General features: G+C 44.5%; 2 protein-coding genes across 7 annotated transcripts in view; one reads left to right on the top strand and one right to left on the bottom strand.

Annotated features, from left to right (window-relative positions):
- The window catches only part of CRYZL1 (crystallin zeta like 1), a 51,670-nt gene extending 49,804 nt beyond the window's left edge, over nt 1-1,866 (bottom strand). For all 4 annotated transcript variants that reach the window (XM_033232383.1, XM_033232384.1, XM_033232386.1 and 1 more), the window contains exon 1: nt 1,738-1,866. The gene's annotated coding sequence lies outside the window, so the exon portion shown is untranslated. The remainder of the gene's footprint in view (nt 1-1,737) is intronic.
- Nucleotides 1,867-2,510: 644 nt separating this feature from the next.
- The window catches only part of ITSN1 (intersectin 1), a 251,948-nt gene continuing 232,554 nt past the window's right edge, over nt 2,511-21,904 (top strand). For all 3 annotated transcript variants that reach the window (XM_033232372.1, XM_033232369.1, XM_033232370.1), the window contains exon 1: nt 2,511-2,777. The gene's annotated coding sequence lies outside the window, so the exon portion shown is untranslated. The remainder of the gene's footprint in view (nt 2,778-21,904) is intronic.

Raw genomic sequence — 21,904 nt, forward strand, 5'->3', positions numbered from 1 at the left:
CATTGTAACCTCCGCTTCCGGGGTTCAAGCAATTCTCCTGCCTCAGCCTCCTGAGTAGCTGGAATTACAGGCGTGCACCACCACGCCCGGCTAACTTTTCTATTTTTAGTAGACACGGGGTTTCACCATGTTGGCCAGGCTGGTCTCGAACTCCTGGCCTCAAGTGATCCACCTGCCTCAGCCTCCCAAAGTGCCGGGATTACAGGCGTGAGCCACCACACCTGGCCAATATGTGTATTTTTGCTCTTCTACTCATAAAACTCTCCTGAGCTCAATGTAGTACTGTTCATTGGGTCTACAAGAAGAGCATAGTTATCTTAGAAATATTTCATTGCACAAGGCTGGCAGCTTGATCTTGCATGGGGAACTACCCCAACTGCAAATCTAAACGTCTTATCCCCTACTGTAAGCTGGAAAAGAGGCATCAATAAGGGAAATCAGTGATAAATGGTAGTAATTATACACTGCTGGATCTGATTTAGAAGTCATAACTGACCCGAGCTTGAATCCTCGCTCTCCTACTTATTAGCTGTATGACTTTGGACTACTTAATTTTAACCTTTCTGGGCCTGAAACCGCAGATCTTAGATAATAATAGCAGTTATCTCAAAGGGTTGCCGTAAGGATTAAATAATACATGCAAAGCACTCAGCGCAACATCATACTTTCAGAAATGTTGGCTATTTTGACTATTATTTCTGTAAATTGGGCACATCTCAATTACAGAGAATCTCTAAAGTAGTTCTGAATCCCATCTCATAGAGTTGCAAAGGGTGTGGTCAATGCAATCTTATTTTTCACACCTTTTAATTTCTGCAGTAGGCTACTGTAGCAGTCACTAGCACAGGTGGCTACTGAGCACTCCAACTGTGTCTAGTCGGAACTGAGATGCGCTGTAAGTGGAAAATACACATCAGATTTTGAAGATTTAATACCAAGAAAAGAATATAAAATCCCAATTTCTAAATATTTGATTAAGCGTTGGAATGGTAATGTCTCAGATATACTAGGCTAAATAAAACATATACTTAAAATTAATTTCACGCGTTTCTCTTCACGTTTTAAATGTAGCTATCCCAAAATTTAAAATGACATAAGGTACTCGCATTATATTTGCACTGGACAGACTTCAGGTAAAACGCTGCTACTCATAACGTGGGCAGCAGCACCTGGGGGCTTGTTAGAAACGCAGATGTTCGGCCCGGACCCAGACCTATCCCAAGGTGATGCTTACATCTCGCTGCAGATGATTCCGCTGTTTAGCGTAATGAAGAGGGCCGATCTGGCTCAAAAGTAACGTGCAGCGAATAACTACTAACTGCTTTCCGAAAACAGCAAAGTGATGAGGGAGAAAAAAGTGGCTGAGAAGAAGTAACAGAGAAAGAGAAAGACACTCAAATTCTAGGAACAAGAAGCAGAGGAGAAAAACCCAACCTGGGAGATTAAGTGGAAGGGCACTCCCAGACCTCTACCTCCATATAAGTACAGGGAGATGCAAACTGAGATAAGACCTACAGTCAAAACCCGTCAAGGTCCAAGGAAACTGTCCCTCAAATCTAGTATTACCCACCCCCCAGCGGCCTCAGCTAAGCTAGGCCTGGGCCCGAACAAGTCCCAGGTTGGGGTTCGACGCGAACCACCATCCTCCCCAGGGCTGCACGGTTCCGTGGGGCATCTCTCCACCTTTCGCTTAAAGTCCCATTTCCCAAGACACAGGACGCTTTTTCCGGGGCTCACCTGCCTCTGAGCCGCCACAACGGCCTGCACCTTCACCACCGCCACCTTCAAGTCCTTCCGCAGAGAGCCCGCCCCCTGCTCCCATTGGTCAGGCAGCTCGTCACTCCTGAAGGGCGGGGTCGGACTCGCAAGGCTGTCGAGAACGCCATGGCAACCAGTCTTGGAACTACATCTCCCGTGATGTTCCGCTCGGGGGCGGAGAAAGAGGCGAGGCACCGCCCCAAGGACTACCAATAAATGGGCGAAGTTGGAATCGCCTGGATGGGTTCCGTTTTATGCAAATCCTAACCGAAGATCACACCCTTCCTCATTCCAACCATGGGCCCGGCCAACCCCTCTGGCTTGTGCTTCGCCTCCTTTTTCCTTTCCACATTATTCTCTCCTTTAAAACCTCCAATAATTAAGTCAATTAAGTGCATTCTATCTAGTGCCTCGCACGGCAACGAGCAGATGCACCGAAATCGTGCAACAAAATCTCCATAAACCACGATAGGCAACCTCAGACCAGAAATCTCCGGTTACGCCTACGTGGGGAAGAGGGGGAGAGTGCTAGTCCTGCCCCCACTCTGCGCCTGCTGACTGGCTCATTCAGCTTGTCACTCTGTTGTCTTATATTTCTTTGGCTCCCCCTCCTCGGGTTCTCACGGTGGGCGGGGCCAGCGGTAGGGGGCGGTGAGAAGGTGCGGGCCCCTTCTTCCGATTGGCAGGCGGTTTCCCCACCCACTTATGGGCGGAGACGGAGGGTGGATTGGGGGCGGGGGAGGCAGCGGAGGGAGATGAGGAGATAGGCGGGAGCGAGGGAGCGAGGGAGGGAGCGAGCGAAGGAGGTAGAGAGGAGTGGAGGCGCCAGGGGAGGGAGCGCAGCTTGGTTGCTCCGTAGTACGGCGGCTCGCGAGGAAGAATCCCGAGCGGGCTCCGGGACGGACGGAGAGGCGGGCGGGGATGGTGTGCGGGGCTGCGGCTCCTGCGTCCCTCCCCGCGGCGCGTGAGCGACACTGATTTGTCCCTGGGGCGGCAGCGCGGACCCGCCCGGAGATGAGGTGAGGAGAGGGCTGCACGGCGGCGGCCTGGACCGCGGGCAGCCGCGGCGGGGGCGGGGGTCGGCGCGATGGCTGCCCGGGGCGTACGTCCCGCGCCCGGCGCTTGTCCCCCCGGCCGCCCTTAGCCCCTCGCCGCGCGCCCGGGAGACGGCAGCGGCCGCCCCTCTGCCTCGTCCTTCCCGTCCTCGGGGGCGGCGGCGGGATGGCGGGCGGACCCGCACTGGGAGGCCGGGGGCTGCGGTGGGCCGTGGGGTGGCGGCCGTGGGACGGGCGTGAGGATGAATGGGCGCCGCGGCCCCCTTCCTGCCGCGGGGACCCCGGGCGTCCGCTCCTTCCCGGGCTGACCTCGCTGCCCTCGGCCGCCGGCGCGGGTCGGCCCGGCCTCGCCTCCCGCCTGCCTCCCGGGGACCAGCGCTGGCGGGAGCGGCGCCGCCTCTGCCTGGAGCCCCGGCTCCTTCCTCGCTCCCTCGCTCGCAAGCCTGCGGAATCCCGGGTCAGTGAAGGGCAGGCAATGCAGTTCGGCCCCAGGGCGCGCCGCGGGGCCGCCCCTGAAGGCATTTAACGGAGAGCGGCTGGCTCCCGCGCCCTGTGAGCGCGTCCCCGGGTCCGCCGCGTCCCTTCCCTTCACGCACCGACACGGTTTTGTGGTGTGGACCTAAGGCACAATTGCAGTCCCTTGCTTGCACGAGGGAATGTAATCAGAATTTCTAAAAAAAGGAAACCGGCGAGGAATCGGCCGCACCTTCCTGCGCTTCTGCTTGCTTTGGGGTTAGAAAACAACTTCGGAGATTACATTTCCTATGGGCAATCTTTTGTTGTGATTCAGACTCAAGAAGGCTTTGCTTTGGAAGAAATAGATTAGCGGCTTCTCTGTGGAGTTGGAGGCTATAGAGATTTTTATAGCCTCTTCAATATGAAAGTTTCCTCTAGAACTTTGCCATCATCAGTGCTATTCTGAGGGCAGCAGCAACCTGGGAATTTAAATATATGCAGGCTCCGGCCAGATGCGTTTCTTTGTGCTTGTCTGTTGGCATTCTTCTCTTGCTGCTCCCCTTGATCAAATCGTACAGATAATAAAAACAAGGCCAATGAAAAGGGTGGCTAATAACAGCAAATCCCATACAAACAAATGCCTCTAGAAATTCTCAGTTCTGTCAGCGGGGTGGCAGTTTTGCTAATCCCGTGGAACGGATGAAGAGAAAGGCACAGATACCTCATGGATTATATAGTGGACAGGATGTGAGGGCAGGAACTGGGGCCAGGACACAGCAGGCCAGCTGGTTTGCATGGTGCCACTCTAAACCCCCAAAATTTGAATAGGAGGAATGTATTTGTTGGGATACCTTTATTTTTAGATGACTTTAAGGTTGAGAGTGCGGAAGCTTAAACACCCTTCATAGTTATTATTTCTTAGTTTATCCCTGAGAACAAAATATGCTTCTGTTTAAAATTTCTTTTACTGGTGTGCTTGAAATGTTTTGATGAGAGTTTCCTTGTAAGTAAAAACATTAAAAATTATATACATATGAAAGAAAAATCGTTAGTGCAGATGGATTTGTAAAGAATCTAGGGACTTTTAAGTCATATAAATTAAGGAGTGAGGGACACTAATTTGATGATGGTGTTAAAATTATTTCAGACACCTTTAAGTAGTCCAGTAAAGATCATTTCTCATAGTATGGTCTTTTTTAAAAAATGGTATTTCATTATCTAAGAATGCTTCTGTTGAAATTGCTGAGGCACATGATACCTTCACAAAACTCTATTATTATTCTGCCTGAGTAAGAGAGGAAATGAACAAATTTTTAATGTACTTTGGAACCCTGTGGATTGCTCAGATACTAAGCATTGTGAAATAGGGCATAAAATGAGTGGTAGCAAGTTAGTTCTGTGAAATGTTTGTCCTTCTTAGATTTTTTTTTTTTTTTTGGCAGTCGACTAGCAATTTTCTTTTCCCTAAAGCTTATCTTCAATATTGGTAGTAGAACCTCTGCTCAAGTTTATCTTTTCCCCAAATACCTAGATTGGGGCAAACTATCAAACCTCCTGTAAGAGATTAAGGAGGAGCTGCTGGTAAATTCTTTTATTTCTTTTTTTCTTTTCTTTTTTTTTTTTTTTTTTTTTTTGAGACAGGGTCTGGCTATGTCACTCAGGCTGGAGTGCTGTGGTGCAGTCATGGCAGCAACCTTGACCTCCCGGGCTCCACTGATCTTCCCACCCCAGCTTCCGGAGTATCTGGGACCACAGGTGCACGCCACCATGCCCAGCTAATTTTTAAATGTTTTCTAGAGACAGGGTCTCTCTATGTTGCTCAGGCTGGTCTAAAACACCTGCCTCAAACGATTCTCCCACCTAGGCAGCCTCCCAAAGAGCTAGGATTAGAGGGATGAGCCACCATGCCTCGTCCAAATTCCTCTACTCTAAATCGTTTTTTTAATTTGCTAAAATTTGGGAGTTGTAGAGAATCGATGACATGAGAGTTTGGATTATGTTTGCACCTCAAATTCTTCTGCCATAGAGCTGTTCCCTTCTGAATGATCACTTCCTCCTGACTGGCTCCACTTACTGGTTGAGTTTCTTAAAGTGTGGACCTCAAATCACTTACATCAGCATTAATGGAGGCACCTGTTAAAAATACAGGTTTTGGGCATGATGGATCAAGCCTGTAATCCCAACACTGTAGGAGGCTGAAGTAGGAGGATAGCTTGGGCCCAGGAATTTGAGACCAGCTTGGGCAACGTAGGGAAACCTGGTCTCTAAAAAAAAATTTTTTTTTTATATGCTGGGCTTAGTGACTTGTGCCTATGTTCCCAGCTCTTCTAGAGGCTGAGGTGGGAGGATCTGGTTCACTTGAGCCTAGGAGATCGAGGCTGCAGTGAGCCATGATTGCCCTACTGCACTCTAGCCTGGGCGACAGAGAGAGCGAGCCTGTGTCCAAAAAGTAAGTAAATAAATACATAAAAATAAACACAGGTTTCTGTCACCTCACCTCAGAATCAGACAGCTGGAGGTGGGGCTCTGGAATTGGTATTTTTAATGCATTCTCCAGGAATTTCTCCTGCGTAGGGAAGTTGGAAACCACTGGCTTCCTTCTCACTGAGCATCTCCTGAGACCAGCTCCTGAAGTGGATAGAAAGTTTTTCAAGTGGCAGATTAAGTTTTATGCCTTAGGCTGCTAATAAAAAACAATTGACCATGACTTTCTGCTGTGTAATTGTACCTGTCATACACCTTTCAGATGGCAGAGGCTTTGGTTCACCCCTGTACCTCCAAGGCCTAAAACAGTGCCTGGAGGAACTCAAAATTTGTTGAGTGAATATGTGAACTACATTGCAGTGAGGCCAATCTTTTAAAAGTTTACTTGTCAAATTAATCTATCAGTTAGTAGTCACTGATTTTAAATTAGGAGCCATAAGCACTATACCCTAGTAACTTCTGTAAGTTTGGTTAGTTTAGAAAGGAGAGAGCCTTTCCCAGACATACTGTGTGCTCAAGGTGATTAGCCAGAAAGAAGATTCAGAGCAAAGCATTTGCTTAGAGAGTCAAAATGTACATTTAAGTCACAGTGTAGTGGTAAATCATATATCAAAGTTACATTTAGTATATTGTCTTTTATCAAAATATCATTTTATAAACCATAAGTCCAACATACCACTATGAAAACTCTATTTGGTTTCTAACAAATAGAGAAAATTGTTATATTTTCCAGTTTCAACTTTTCATGCTAATAAAATTTGACCTTTATACTTTCTTTTCAAGAGTTCACCACAGGACACCATAGATATTATGCAGTTAAGAGCGCAAACTCTGGAGAATATTGTGTTTGACTACACAGTCAGTGAGTTTGATGTAACCTCTCAATGCCTCATTTCTCAGCTGAAAATGGGAATAGTAATAACAAAGTTCACCTACTTCTAAGTGCTTACATAAGTTTTTGAGACACATGCACTTAATAAATGGTAGTTACAGTGTTGATAAACAATAGGGGTGTATAAAAATACGTAAAACTCAAAAGATAACCCATTTAATTATTGTACTACTGTACTTTATGATAGTAAATAGAAATCTGTTGCTTAAAAAAGAAGTTTCTTTGGTGGTGTGCGTCTGTAGTCCCAGCTACTTCGGAGGCTGAGGTGGGAGAATCACTTGAACCCAGGAGATCAAGGCTGCAGTGAGCTATGATTGTGCCTCTGCACTCCAGCCTGGGTGACAGCAAGGCCCTGTCTCAAAAAAAAAAAAAAAGTTTCTTGCTAACTTGTTGGTACTATGTATAATTTTTTTAATTGAATGACTAGACTAAACATTAAAAGTATTTAATAAGCTACCAAATATGTATTAATAACTATAAGTTTTTGAAAATAAATACTAAATCTCGTGATCACTTTTAGGTTAAAATATAGTTTATGATGAGCAACTAATATTCTTTGTATTTAAAAAGATAATTGTATGTTTTATGGTAGAAAAATTGAAATACAGAAAAGTATAAAGTGGAAAACTAGGAAATACCCACAAGTCTACTACCTGCGTACATATTTCTTCAAATCCTTTTGTGTGTGTGCAGGTGGCTATTAATGCACAATTTCTACAATCTCGGCTCACTGCAAGCTCCGCCTCAACGGTTCATGCCATTCTCCTGCCTCAGCCTCCCGAGTAGCTGGGACTACAGGCGCCCACCACCACGCCCGGCTAATTTTTTGTATTTTTAGTGGAGACAGGGTTTCACCATGTTAGCCAGGATTGTCGCGATCTCCTGACCTTGGTATCCCCCGCCTCGGGCTCCCAAAGTGCTGGGATTACAGGAATGAGCCACCATGCCCGGCCTGGTTTTTTTTTGTTGTTTAACATCTTGTCATGAGTGTCTTTTCCTGTATATATGTATATTGCATTATAACAATTTTAGTAACCAAATAATATTCCATTTTATGGATCTATGGTATTTTTTTTTTTCCTTGATTTTATTTTTACAGACAGAGTCTCACTTTGTCACCCAGGCAGGAGTATAGTGGCGCAATCTTGGCTCACTGCAACCTCTGCCTCCTGGTTTCAAATCAATCTCTTGCCTCAGCCTCCTGAGTAGCTGGGATTACACTTGCCTGCCACCATGCCTGACTAATGTTTGTAATTTTAGTAGAGATGGGGTTTTGTCATGTTAGTCAAGCTGGTCTCATACTCCTAACCTCAGGTGATCCACCTGCTTCAACCTCCCAAAGTGCTGGGATCACAGATGCGAGCCACCGTGCCCAGCCATGGATCTCTGGTGGTTTAGTCAATTTATTTTTATTAGACATTAATTTGTTTATCTTTTCTCCACGGTTACTTATAACCCTGCAGTGACTGTCCTTCTACGTATGTCTCTGTATATACTTGTGAGATTATTTTCATTAGGATAAATTTCTACAAATGGAATTTGCAGAATCAAATTTAACTGTAGATTCCAAAACTCTTAGCCTGTTTCCTAGACGTATTTTATAGGCATTTGGGTACTTTTTACGTTTTCGATTTCCGTTGTGGAGTAACTAAGAGGTTCTCTGACGTACTAATGTATAAACTGGGTGGGGCACAAATTTGAATCCGTTTCACTGAAGTCACATAAGTTAGCTCAGAAATTAGCCTTGGGACTGGTGCTGTGGGTCAATCCTGTAATCCCAGTACTTGAGAGGCCAAGGTGGGAGCATTACTTGAGCCCAGGAGTCCCAGACCGGCCAGGGCAACATAGCAAGACCCTGTCTCTACAAAAAAAATTTTAAAAAGTAGCCCGGTGAGGTGATGCCCACCGGTAGTCCTAGCTCCTAGGGAGGCTGAGGTGGGAGGACTGCTTGTACCCAGGAGTTGGAGGCTGCAGATGCCACAGCACTCCAGACTGGGCAACATAGTGAGATCTTGTCAACAAAGAGAGAGAGAGGGGAGGGCAAGAGAAAGAGAAAAGAAAGAGGAGACAGAGAAAGAAAAAGAAAGAAAGAAGGAGGCAGAAAGAAAGAGAGGAAAATTAGCCTCATCAACTGTCCAGCATTCATCCTTAAAGCAGTCTTGTGATCCTTTACTCTGTAGCGGTTTTCCTAAAGTGCCGCTGCATGAAAAACAGGATTAGAGTGATAGAGAAGACTAGTGAAATTTGAAAAGGCAGTTCACTTGTGATGTGGACTTGTCTTAGAAACGTAAGACTGTACAGAAGTGTGATGAGGGAGACAGCTGGGTGTGTGTCCAGATAGTTCCATGCTGGCCAGTTTGGAGATAGAAAGTGGCCTAAGGAAGTTTGCTTCCTGAATGTGAAGGCCTCAGTGTAGAGAGATATCAGATCCACTGGGAGATCACTGAAAAGTAAACCAAAACATTTTTATTAATACATGTGATGGTAGACTATCATTCAAGTTTTGTTCCTAAAGTTTGTAGCTAAGAAAGTGAATTTTAAGCAAGTTAATCTATTTGAATGCATCACTGCTCTTTCAGCATTTTTCTAGTAGAATTAATGGTAGTTAGCTTGCCTTATTAGCTTACTGCCCAGAGAGAACATTGGCGAAATTGTTTTGGCTTCAGCTCTCTGGACTGAGTTTGTGCTGCCTAGCTCAGTTTTCAGTTGGTCGCCAAAACCTGCCATTGTTTTTGTGTGGTATGGGGTCTGCTGGAGCTGTGTGGTAGTGCATTTGGCCCTTCATTGAGTGGTGGAGCCAGGAGTTGAACTGAGGGCTGTGACAGAGTTTTGAATTCAAGTGAATTTGAATGTGAAAATAACAAGGTCTGGCCAGGCACGTGGCTCACACCTGTAATCCCAGCACTTTGAGAGGCCGAGGTGAGTGGATCATGAAGTCAGGAGTTCGAGACCAGCGTGGCCAACATGGTGAAACCCCACCTGTACTAAAAAATACAAAAATTAGGTGGGTGTGGTGGCATGCAACTGTAATCCCAGCTATCAGCTACTTGGGAGGCTGAAGCAGGAGAATTGCTTCAATTTCCTGCTTGAACCCAGGAGGTAGAGATTGCACTGAGCCAGTATCGCACCATTACACTCCAGCCTTGGCAACAGAGCGACACTCTGTCTCAGAAAAAAATAAGTAAATAAGTAACAAGGTCATAGCAACACAGCAAGTGGTCAGAGTTTTCCCTTTTTTTTTTTTTTTTTTTTTTTTTTTGAGACGGAGTCTCGCTCTGTCGCCCGGGCTGGAGTGCAGTGGCCGGATCTCAGCTCACTGCAAGCTCCGCCTCCCGGGTTTACGCCATTCTCCTGCCTCAGCCTCCCGAGTAGCTGGGACTACAGGCGCCCGCCACCTCGCCCGGCTAGTTTTTTTTTTTGTATTTTTTAGTAGAGACGGGGTTTCACCGTGTTAGCCAGGATGGTCTTGATCTCCTGACCTCGTGATCCGCCCGTCTCGGCCTCCCAAAGTGCTGGGATTACAGGCTTGAGCCACCGCGCCCGGCCTAAACATCCTCTTTTTAATACAGGAGGACAGTGCTCTTGCCCCTCTCTTGCACTGGTGAGCATTTGATGTGTTCCTCCTTGCATTGTGTTTGCAAATCATTCTGGTGTCTGGTGGCATGCATTTGCCAGACACGGATACAGTTCATGGACATGGACGAGGTCAACTGGCTTTTTTGTCAGGCTTTAACCAACCTAGTTAAGAAGGACACTGACTCTTACCATAAAAGCACTGAAACAAGATGCCATTGGAGCCACTCGTTTTGTGCGTGCGTGTGTCTGTTTGCCTGTTTGTCTGTGTGTGTAGGGCTAATTACTTCTCTGCAAGGCAGATTTCCTGAGCAGTTTTATTGTTCTAACACAGACAAAATGTTGTGTAAACACATATATCATTCCAGTGTGTTATCTGTGATGGGTGTGTTCATTGTGGATCCAGTGTTTTATAAAAATCAATTCATTTCTGCTGTGAACTTGAGATAGTGGCCGGGCGCGGTGGCTCAAGCCTGTAATCCCAGCACTTTGGGAGGCCGAGACGGGTGGATCACAAGGTCAGGAGATCGAGTCCCTCCTGGCTAACACGGTGAAACCCCGTCTCTACTAAAAAAAAATACAAAAAACTAGCCGGGCGCAGTGGCGGGTGCCTGTAGTCCCAGCTACTGGGAGGCTGAGGCGGAAGAATGGCGGGAACCCGGGAGGCGGAGCTTGCAGTGAGCCGAGATCGCGCCACTGCACTCCAGCCTGGGCGACACAGCGAGACTCCGCTCTCAAAAAAAAAAAAAAAAAAAAAAACTTGAGATAGTGGATTTTAAAACCAAGTTATCTTCCAATTTCTGAAGTTATCTGAAACTCAGCTGCCCCAATCTTGCAGAATTGGAGTGTTGCATTTTGGCTTCTGATGAATAAAAGCTATATAGCTAGCAATGAGAGAAACCTTGAAAAATTGACAAGAAAATGAGTGCCATTCTTGATATATAGCAGATTTTGATGAATAGTAGTTCCCTTTGCCTTTATATCTCCTCTTTCCTGCACTTAATATAAAGAGCTAATATTAAACAAAGTCATTAAATGAGAATAGATCTGTCTTATAGGTAGCACTGGTTTTTTTAGACCCCTTCAGATACGGTTATTACAATTGTTGTTTTAATATTCTTTAAATGATTACAGGAGGAGGGAACTTGGTAGCGGGGTTACCAGGATGTTAGCTCCATGAGGGCAGGGAGTGTATCGCTGTTGTCCAGGGGATTAGCCCCAAGCCCCAGAGCCGTGCCTGCTGCCTGGCAGACACGCAAGGGTTATTTGTTGGTTTATTAAATCAAGGAGTGTTTGAGGCCCTTCGAGCCTGGAGGGCAGAGGGCTCTGAGATGGTGCAGAGTCAGTGCTGGGGGCAAGAGAAACAGGTGAGGAGTGAAGAGGAGAGGCCCACTTGGGACTTGACTCAGAATGTCTGGGAAGTAGGAAGCTAACGTAAGTTTTAAGCAGGGGAGTCCCATGATGTGCTTTTGTTTAAAAAGCTCCCTTTGGGCCGGGCGCGGTGGCTCAAGCCTGTAATCCCAGCACTTTGGGAGGTCGAGGCAGGCGGATCACAAGGTCAGGAGATTGAGACCATCCTGGCCAACACAGTGAAACCTTGTCTCTACTAAAAATACAAAAAAAATTAGCCAGGCGTGGTGGTGGGCGCCTGTAGTCCCAGCTACTCGGGAGGCTGAGGCAGGAGAATGGCATGAACCCAGGAGGCAGAGCTTGCCAAGATGAGCCAAGATCGTGCCACTGCACTTCAGCCTGGCCAACAGAACGAGACTCCGTCTCAAAAAAAAAAAAAAAAAAGCTCCCTCTGGATATCTTGTGGGAGTGGATATCATGTGGGAGTGGATTGGAGGAGGGATAGAGAGGAACATTGCATTGACTCCGCTTCCAGCTGTCTATGGATGTTGACGTTTCTACCTAGCCTACTTTATCTTTGCGATGAAGACAATATGGTTTACTTTGTGAGGTCTCAGGAATGGTTTGAGATGAATGGTAATTTGTATAAACTTTCTGGAGTTCTCTGAGGAAAAGAGAACTCCATAAAATTCTTACTATTGGCCGGGCGCGGTGGCTCAAGCCTGTAATCCCAGCACTTTGGGAGGCCGAGACGGGCGAATCGTGAGGTCAGGAGATCGAGACCATCCTGGCTAACACGGTGAAACCCCGTCTCTACTAAAAAATACAAAAAACTAGGTGGGCGAGGTGGCGGGTGCCTGTAGTCCCAGCTACTCGGGAGGCAGAGGCAGGAGATATTAACACAGTACTAATATCTGGAATCACAAAGATAGAGCAGCATTGAATGCAAGACCAAAACATTGCTGGAACTTAGAGTTCCAGCAAGGCAGGTTGGTTACCAAATAAATTTGTAAACCCGGGAGGCGGAGCTTGCAGTGAGCTGAGATCCGGCCACTGCACTCCAGCCCGGGCGACAGAGCGAGACTCCATCTCAAAAAAAAAAAAAAAAAAAAAAATCTTACTATTGATCAAATGAAATAGTAATGTAAAGATCAATAATTATTTAGCTTTATAAACAAATTAATTGAGGTTATGAATGTAGGTTTCTATAGGAGAGATTTTTTTAGTGAAAGAAATCTTAAATGTATGGGAATGAATCCTTAAAATAGCAAGCTTTTGCATTGTCTGTAGAAGCTGCCCTCTTTGATGAAGATCTGTTTTGTAAAAGGCTGCTGTTGTCTGTTCAATCTGGAGTTTTAATTAGTATCAAAGGGAGGGAAATCCTGCAGTAATTGTAACCTTACATTATTTCTTAGTTCAATTAGTTTTAAACCACAGTCATTATCTGTTATCTTTAGTTGTTTTGATCTTGGTAGGTGAAGTGATATTACAGTCGTGATTTGGTAATTTAAAAAATAACATATTTTTTCCTACTATAAAAGGAATACATGTTTATTGAAGAAAACTTTCAAAAACATGTATAAGGAAAGAAGACTAAAAGCCTACCAAGATCTTACCATCCAGTGATAATGACTGTTAATACCCTGTGAAGGTCAACATGCTCAAATTGCCCAGCAGGTGCCTGGTGTGAAGCTGCTCAGCCCAGGAGACTTGAAGGCCTGTTAGGGACCATGAGCCCTGAAGATGGCAGGACAGTCCAGGGCCAGTCAACCCAGACCTTTGTGGTTCTGGGAGGATATGTCCTGGTGTTACTACACCTTCTAGTTATTTAGGAGAATGAGTTAGGAGAATGTGGGTTTAATATGAAATCTTCTGATTTTTATGTGGGCCACAGTTTTTTTTGTTAACGCACTGGGGCTCAAAGCATACCTGAGGGCTGGATTCAGTGTGTGTTGCCTTGCTGGTTTGTAACCTCAGGCACATACAGTTTTGTAGCCTGTGTTTTTCACTTAATGTGTTGTATTTGCAGCCTTTTTTGCTATATCATCATGTATGTAATCAGTCACTTATTGCTAGACCTATAGATTATTTGTCTTTTTGCTTTTTAATAAAGACAGGTGAAATGCTTGGACCAAAAGATGTTTGTAAAGTCTTCGCAGCATACTGCCTTCAGCTGCATTCCCCCAATCATGTAAAAGGTACCTGTTTCCTGTTCTCTTACCAGGACTGGGTAAAACCATCTCCAAAAACATCTTAGCCAATTTTATTGGTTTTAACTTACATTATTTTCTGTATTACCAATGAGTGTGAATGATTATTAAATGCCTATTGGCCTCATACAAATTTATTTGGTAACCAACCTGCCTTGCTGGAACTCTAAGTTCCAGCAATGTTTTGGTCTTGCATTCAATGCTGCTCTATCTTTGTGATTCCAGATATTAGTACTGTGTTAATAGCAATAATTAGTACTAATTGTAGGCATCATTCCCCAAAACTGAGGGCATCAGTATCTTTGGCACAACTATAATCCACTTAAAGTACTGTGACTGGGAAGTTCTTTTTTGTTTTTTGTTTTTGTTTTTTGACAGAGTCATGTTTTGTTGCCCAGGCTGGAGCGCAGTGGCGCAGTCTTGGCTCACTGCAACCTTCGCCTCCCGGGTTCAAGTGATTCTTCTGCCTCAGCCTCCCGAGTAGCTGGGACTGCAGGCATATGCCACCATACCCAGCTAATTTTTGTATTTTCAGTAGAGATGGGGTTTCGCCATGTTGGCCAGGCTGGTCTCAAACTCCTCACTTCAGGTGAGGAGGATCTGCCCTCCTTGCCCTCCCAAAGCACTGGGATTACAGGCATGAGCCACCATACCCAGCTGTGATTGGGAAGTTCTGAGTGTAATTAGTTGTTCAGTGAATGTTTGAGCACATGCTGTATGTACCTGGCATTGCTCTAGGTGAGTAGCCTTGAACCAAGGCAGAATCTCAGCCCTCTAGGACTTTTATGCTTTTTAAAAAAATTCTCTCGGGTTTTTCAAATAGACCATAATGTTTATAAAGGACTATTTTCATTCCTAGAATTTATAATTTATTTTTAACTTGTATTTCTTTCTCTTTTTTGAGATGATGTCTTGTTATGTTGCCCAGGATGATGTTGAACTCCTGGGTTCAAGCAATTCTCCTGTTGCAGCCTCCCAAAGTGCTGAGATTATAGACGTGAGCCACTGTAAGTTGTATTTGTTTATTGGCATAGGACTTCTAAAACAGTGATGAATGCTTATTACCCTTTAATTAATCCTTCCTTCCTTCCTTCCTTCCTTCCTTCGTCTCTCTTTTTTCTTCTCTTTTCTGTCTTTTCTTTCTCTCTTTTGTCTCACTCTGTCACCCAGGCTGAGTGTAGTGGCATGACCGTGGCTCACTGCATCCTCAGCCTTCCAGGTTCAAGCAATCCTCCCACCTCAGCCTCCCAAGTATCTTTGACTACAGCCACGTACCACCACACCTGGCTAATTTTGCTTTTTTTTTTTTTTTTTTTTTTTGGTAGAGATGATCTTGCTGTGTTGCCTAGGCTGGTCTCAAACTTCTGGACTCAAGTGGCCCTTTCGCCTCAGCCTCCCCAAATGCTGGGATTACAGGCATGAGCCACTGCACCTGGCCTTTGATTTTTTAAATTCACTTTAATTATCTTAAGTTCTGTTATACTCTAGTCTCTTAGCAAGAGTCTAGAATCGACGTGAGTTGTTAGTTCCGTATTTAGATTATGAGGCAAGGTATAAAGCTGGGACTGTGTGATGGGAACCTTTGGAATGTATGTCTGACCCAACACAGATCCCTTAACTGCCCTTCAACCTACACATCCAATTTCTTCCTACCTTCTTCTCCCCACAAAAGACACAATACATTGAACTCTGGTTGGGCACCTGACCAACTTGGCCCAATCAGTGTTCATTCCTTCCCTGGAAATTTGAAACTAGGCTCAGTAGAGAAGGATTTGTTCTTAATATGCTCAAAGGATTGGGAGTTATAAGGATTGGGAGTTATAAGCAGTTATGTTCTGCTGTCTGGGGACCAAGAAAGATGATTTATGGATGGGGAGAATAAAGCAACTGTCTAGAGAGAAGCAGAAAGAGAACACTACCTGACTCTCTGACAGTGTTAAGCCACTTTCTTCCAATCTGTTCTTGGTCCAACTGCATTCTTGTTCTTGAGTTCTTAAGGTTACCTCCTTCATTTTGATTTAGGAAGCTGGGGTTTCTATTACTGTGAACTAAACATTCTCCTCATTCTTAGCACCATACTCTTTTTATGATACTACCTTGTCTCATTTTTTTTTTTCCACTCTGTCTAGGGATATTGTGAATTTGTTATTATTTTCTCCGTATAATAACATCAACAATTAAGGATAGCAAGAAACATGGAAGTACCAAAATTTAATCTAATTCAGATAATCACAATTTGATTGGAAAGGCCGTATTACAAATGTGGACTCTGGCGCTGACCTGTTTTAAACCGGTGTGGATCTCTAGCTGAGGGAAAACAGGAAGGAAGAAATTTTGAAGTTACTTTTAAATATTGTAGAATTTCAGTGGTGTCATTTCCTTTCACATACATATAAAATGTTGACCTCATGCAAAAACCAGTACTAGGGACATTCATAGTGTACATTCACGGTGTACAGTATTGGGTGCATCTGTATAGGGGATGAGTTTGAAGTCTGTTCAAGTGTGTAGCCGCTGAAACAAGATTTTTTTTTTTGAGGCAGAGTCTCACTCTGTCATCCAGGCTGGAGTGTACGGTGGTGCGATCTTGGCTCACTGTATCCTCTACCTCCTGAGTTCAAACAATCCTCCCACCTCAGCCCCCAGAGTAGGTAGGATTACAGGCACCACCATGCCTGGCTAATTTTTTTATTTTTTATTTTTAGTAGAGGTGGGGTTTTGCCACGTTGGCTAGGCTGGTCTTGAACTTCTGACCCCAAGTGATCCACCTGCTTTGACCTCCCAAGTGCTGGGATTACAGGCGTGAACCACCGCGCCTGGCCTTGAAACAAGATTCTTAAGTGTGCTATCTAAATACCAAGAAATTGAATCACAGAATAGTTTACCTGGGGCTGGGCTTAGTTTTTAGATTAGCTTTCTGTGTCATGGTGATGTCATATATCAGGAATCCTTAACTTAAAAAAGACTCAGTGATAAGTTTAAGTAGTCCACTATCTAAAGGCAGTTGGGTGGGGAGGTGGAAAAATGATAGGGAGAGAAAAAAAGGATTGTAGGAGAGAGAAGGAAGAAAAAGGAAGGTTGCTTTATTGCCACAGTTTTCTTTATTCATAATTGTATTTGTATGAGCTTTTTCATTTGCAAGTGGAAGAACCACAGCATTAAAATGTATTGACTCACATACCTGTCAAGTCCGAGAATTCTGATTGGCCTGGCATGATCACATGTCTGAACCCATGATATGACCAAGGGAAATGTGTACTCTCATTGGCTCTCCTGGGCCTTGGGTCTACCTTTTCCCCCCAATTGGTGAGATCAGTACCTAAACTGAAATTAACAGAAAGGGGTAAAGAGAAGTAGGCTCTGTTATGAGGAGAAAAAAATGCTAGGCAGGCAAAACAGATGGCCTTTACTCAGTGTGTGATCAGTGTCATACAAATTAATAATTAATAATTGAAGTTACTTTTAAATGTTGTAGAATTTCAATGGTGTCATTTCCTTTCACATAAATATAAAATGTTGACCTCATGCAAAAACCAATACTAGGGATATTCACAGTGCACAGTATTGTGTGCATCTGTATAGGGGGTGAGTCTGAAGTCTCTTCAAGTGTGTAGCCACTGAAACAAGATTTTTTTTTTTTTGAAACAGAGTCTCACTCTGTCATGCAGGCTGGAGTGTGCAGTGGTGCGATCTCGGCTCACTGTATCCTCTACCCACTGTATCCTCTACCTCCTAGGTTTAAACAATCCCCCGACCTCAGCCCCCAGAATAGGTAGGTCAGGTCTGTGGCCTGCCACTTGTTTTATTCATCATTCATTCATTCCTTCAACAGAGTCTCACTCTCTCACCCAGGCTGGAGTGCAATGGCATGATCTCCGCTCACTGCAACCTCTGCCTACCAGGTTCAAACATTTCTCCTGCCTGGGCTTCCCAAGTAGCTGGGATTACAGGCGCCTAACACCACGGCCGGCTAAGTTTTTGCATTTTTAGCATTTTTAGTAGAGACAGGGTTTCGTCATGTTGGCCAGGCTGGTCTCGAGCTCCTGACCTCAGGTGATCCACCTGCCTTGGCCTCCCAAAGTGCTGGGATTACCAGCGTGAGCCGCCGCGTCCGGCCTTTTTTTAATTTTTAGATTCAGAAGGCACATGCACAGGTTTGCTATGTATGTTTATTTCATGATGCTGAGGTTTGGGCTTCTAATGAACCAGTTGCCCAAGTAGTGAACATAGCACCAGATAGGTAGTTTTTCAACCCCTGCCCCATTTTGAAATCCCCAGTGTCGACTGTTCTTAATTTTGTGTCTGTGTGTACCCAGTGTTTAGTTCCTACTTATAAGTGAGAACATGCAGTATTTGATTTTCTGCAGAAGCTTTCTTGACCTTCTCCTTTTATCTCTGATTGTCGGTTTCCTCCTAGTTTCATTTCTTTCCATAAGCAGCTGTGACTTCAGCATGGGTCATTTCAGCTATTTCCTTGCCCTGTTGCTCTGTTACATTTAGGATTTCCCAATTCCCCTTGAGCGCTTCTTATCCTTAAAATGTTGCTGTCGCTAGGGCTTTTCATACCCTCTTTTGACCTTTCCCTGGTCTTCCACGACAGTCATTTTCACTCTGTTGTCTGTCTATACCTGGAGCAGTGTCTTTTTTTCTAATCCTGCGTCATGTAATGGTGATGTTCTGATAGGTGATTTTGTCATTGTGCAAACATCATAAAGTGTATGGTTGACCTTTGAACAAGGGAGGGATTAGGGGTGTTGATCCCCAACACAGTCAAATCCACATATAAGCAGAGCTCGGTGGCCCTTGCCTGTAATCCCAGCACTTTGGGAGGCCATGGTGAGAAGGTTGCTTGAGGCCAGGAGTTTGAGACCATCCAGGCAACAAAGTGAGACTCCCATCTCTACAAAAATTTTAAAAATTAGCTGGGCATGGTGGTGTACTCTTGTAAGTCCCAGCTACTAGGGAGACTGAGGCAGGAGGATTGCTTGAGTCCAGGAATTTGAGGTTATAGTGACCTGTGATTGGCCCAGTGCACTCCAGCGTGGGCAACAGAGCCAGATTCTGTCTTTAAAAAAAAAAAACATATACCCTTTTTGACTCCCCAGAAACGTAACTACTAATGACCTGTTGTTGACCAGAAGCCTTACTGGTAACATAGTTGATGAACACATACTTTGTATACTGTATGTATTATATACTCCATTCTTACAATAAGCTGGAGAAAGGAAAATAGTATTAAGAAAATTATAAGGAAGAGAAAATATATTTACTATTCATTAAGTGGAAGTGGGTCATCGTAACATTCTTCATCCTCATTGTCTTCATATTGAGTAGGCTGAGGAAGAGGAGGAAGGGTTGGTCTTACTGTCTCAGCGGTGACAAAGATAGAAGAAAATCTGAATCTGAGTGGACCCACAGAGTTAAAACTCGTGTTTTTCAAGGGTCAACTATTTACACAAACATAGTTGGTATAGCCTACTATACACCTAGGTTATATGTATAGCCTATTTTGCTGCTAGGTTGCAAACTGCTACAGCCTGTTACTATACTGAATACTGTAGGCAGCTGTAACACAAGTATTTACGGCAGTATTTGTGTATCGAGACATATCTAAACATAGAAAAGGTACAGTAAAAATATGCTATTATAATCTTATGGGACCACGATTGTATATGCAGTCCGTCATTGACTCAAACGTTCTGGCTGCATGACTGTACCTACTGGATCCATTGGGCACTTAAAAATTCAACATGTCTAGAACATTGCTCACCTGCCACCTTTCTTCTAACCAGCCTCTTCCTCTGTATATCCCATCTTGGTGAATGATACTATTATCCTTTTGTTCATTGTTTCAGCAGTTATTTAATGATTACTTACTGCGTGTCAGATAGTCTGTTGTATAATTTTATATCATTTTGTTCCTGATTCCTAGGACATAGCTTCCAAAATCTTTGGAATTTCCTGAGCGGGGGGAGTGTCTTATAATTCATAATGAGCCCTGTTGGATCTTCTCTGAGTTCATGCTAATGAAATGGCTCCTGGGGATGAGGGGCTGGACAGCCTCAGAATGGGGGCTGGTCCGGAGGAAGCAGTCAGGAAACTGCTGGATTGGAGGGTTGAAACTTTCAGCCCTCCACCACCACCACCAGTTCCAGGGAAGAGAGAGGGACTGGAGATTGAGTTCAGTCACGTGGTCAGTGATCTACTCAATCATGCCTATGCAATGAAATTGCAAACGAAAACCCTGGAACTGTGAGGTTCAGAGAGCTTCTGGGTTAGTGAACCCATGATGTGCAGAAAGGTGGGTGCCTGTGTTGCACAGAGGAGAGGGCATGGGAGCTCTGTACTTCCCCTCCCCCATACTTCGCGCTGTGAGTCTCTTCCATTTGGCTGTTCCTGAGTTGCAGAGCTTTTCCATGTTCGGTGAGTTGTTCTAGTCAATTACTGAACTCAAAGTGGAGTTATGGGAACCCCTAAATTTGTAGTCAGCCTGGCAGAAGTGCTGGTAGCCTGGGGATGTGCAAGACTTGAAGCTGGCATCTGACGTGGGGAAGTCTTGTGGGACCAAGCCCTTAACTTGAGGAGTCTGCACTAACTCTGGTGGTTTCAAAATTGAAATGAATGGTAGGACACCCAGTTAGTGTTGGAGAACATTTTTAGAACTCAGTCTGCCTACAGTGTTTTTGTATATTGTCTCTATATACAGTATAGACTTAGTACCTGCCCTTAAGCTACATAAGTGAACAAGCAATTATAATTTAGCTGTGTAAGCTATTCATGGACTAAGTCAGCAGTCTGTACTTTTTTTTTTTTTTTTTGAGATAAAATCTTGCTGTGTCACCCAGGCTGGAGTGCAGTGGGATGATCATGGCTAACTGCAGCCTCAACCTCCCAGGCTCAGGCAGTCCTCTCACCTCAACTTCCCAAGTGGCTAGGACCACAGGTGTACACCACCACACCTGGCTAATTAAAAAAAAAATTTGTAGAGATGGGATCTCATTATGTTGCCCAGGCTGGTCTCAGACTCCTGGACTCAAGCAGCCCTCCCGCCTCATCCTCCCAAAGTCCTGGGATTAGAGGTGTGAGCCACTGCACCCAGCCTGGATTCTATCTGATGCTGAAGTTGGTGGTTTGATTCTGTCAGTTTAGCCTCTGAAAGATTGTTCGAATTCACCCTTTCTAGCCCCACTGCTCTGGTCTTAGTCCAGGCCTTTGTGTATTTTTTTCACTTTACTACTTTACTCTTTTTTTTTTTTTTTTTGGGACGGAGTCTCGCTCTGTCGCCCGGGCTGGAGTGCAGTGGCCGGATCTCAGCTCACTGCAAGCTCCGCCTCCCGAGTTCACGCCATTCTCCTGCCTCAGCCTTCACAGTAGCTGGGACTACAGGCGCCCGCCACCTCGCCCGGCTAGATTTTTTGTATTTTTTTAGTAGAGACGGGGTTTCACCGTGTTAGCTAGGATGGACTACTTTACTCTTAATGGTTGCTGCTTCCTGACTCGTCTGGCTTCTCTATTCCACTTCATTTTACACTCACATGTTGCCAAAATGATCTTCATTATGTGCTGCTTCCACAATAAGATCTTTCCCTGTGCTTTTATCTCCTAAGGTGGTGGACCTCAAGCCTTTTGGTATCAGAACCCTTGTGTCCTCTTAAGCAATTGAGGACCCCAAGAAACTTTTCTTCATGTGGATCTTTGTCTATCATTGTCTGCCAGATTAGAAATTAAAACCGAGACATTTATATTTAAAATAGCTATAATAAACCTATTACATGTTAACATGAATAACGTTTTTATGAAAACCGTTCACAAAACAAAAAAATTTAGTGAAAAGTGGCCTTGTTTTACATTTTTTACAGATCTCTTTCATGCCTGACTGAATAAAAGATGGCTGAATTCTGTAACTGTTCCTGTAGTCAGTTTGTTGTGAAACGTTGTTTTGGTTGAAATAGTTGAAGAAAATCTGGCTTTATACAGATATGTAGTTGGAAAGAACAGGAGTCTTTTGGTGGCGTTTCCAGAAAATTGTGGTTATTTTGTGATACTGTATCAAAACTTAACACTAGGTAGTTTCTTAAGGATTGGTTGCAGTGTAGAATCTGAAGTCATATGAGTGAACTTTTTAT

The sequence above is a fragment of the Trachypithecus francoisi genome, unplaced genomic scaffold (genome assembly GCF_009764315.1).
Source record: "Trachypithecus francoisi isolate TF-2019V2 unplaced genomic scaffold, Tfra_2.0 Lachesis_group14, whole genome shotgun sequence".
NCBI lineage: Eukaryota > Metazoa > Chordata > Mammalia > Primates > Cercopithecidae > Trachypithecus > Trachypithecus francoisi.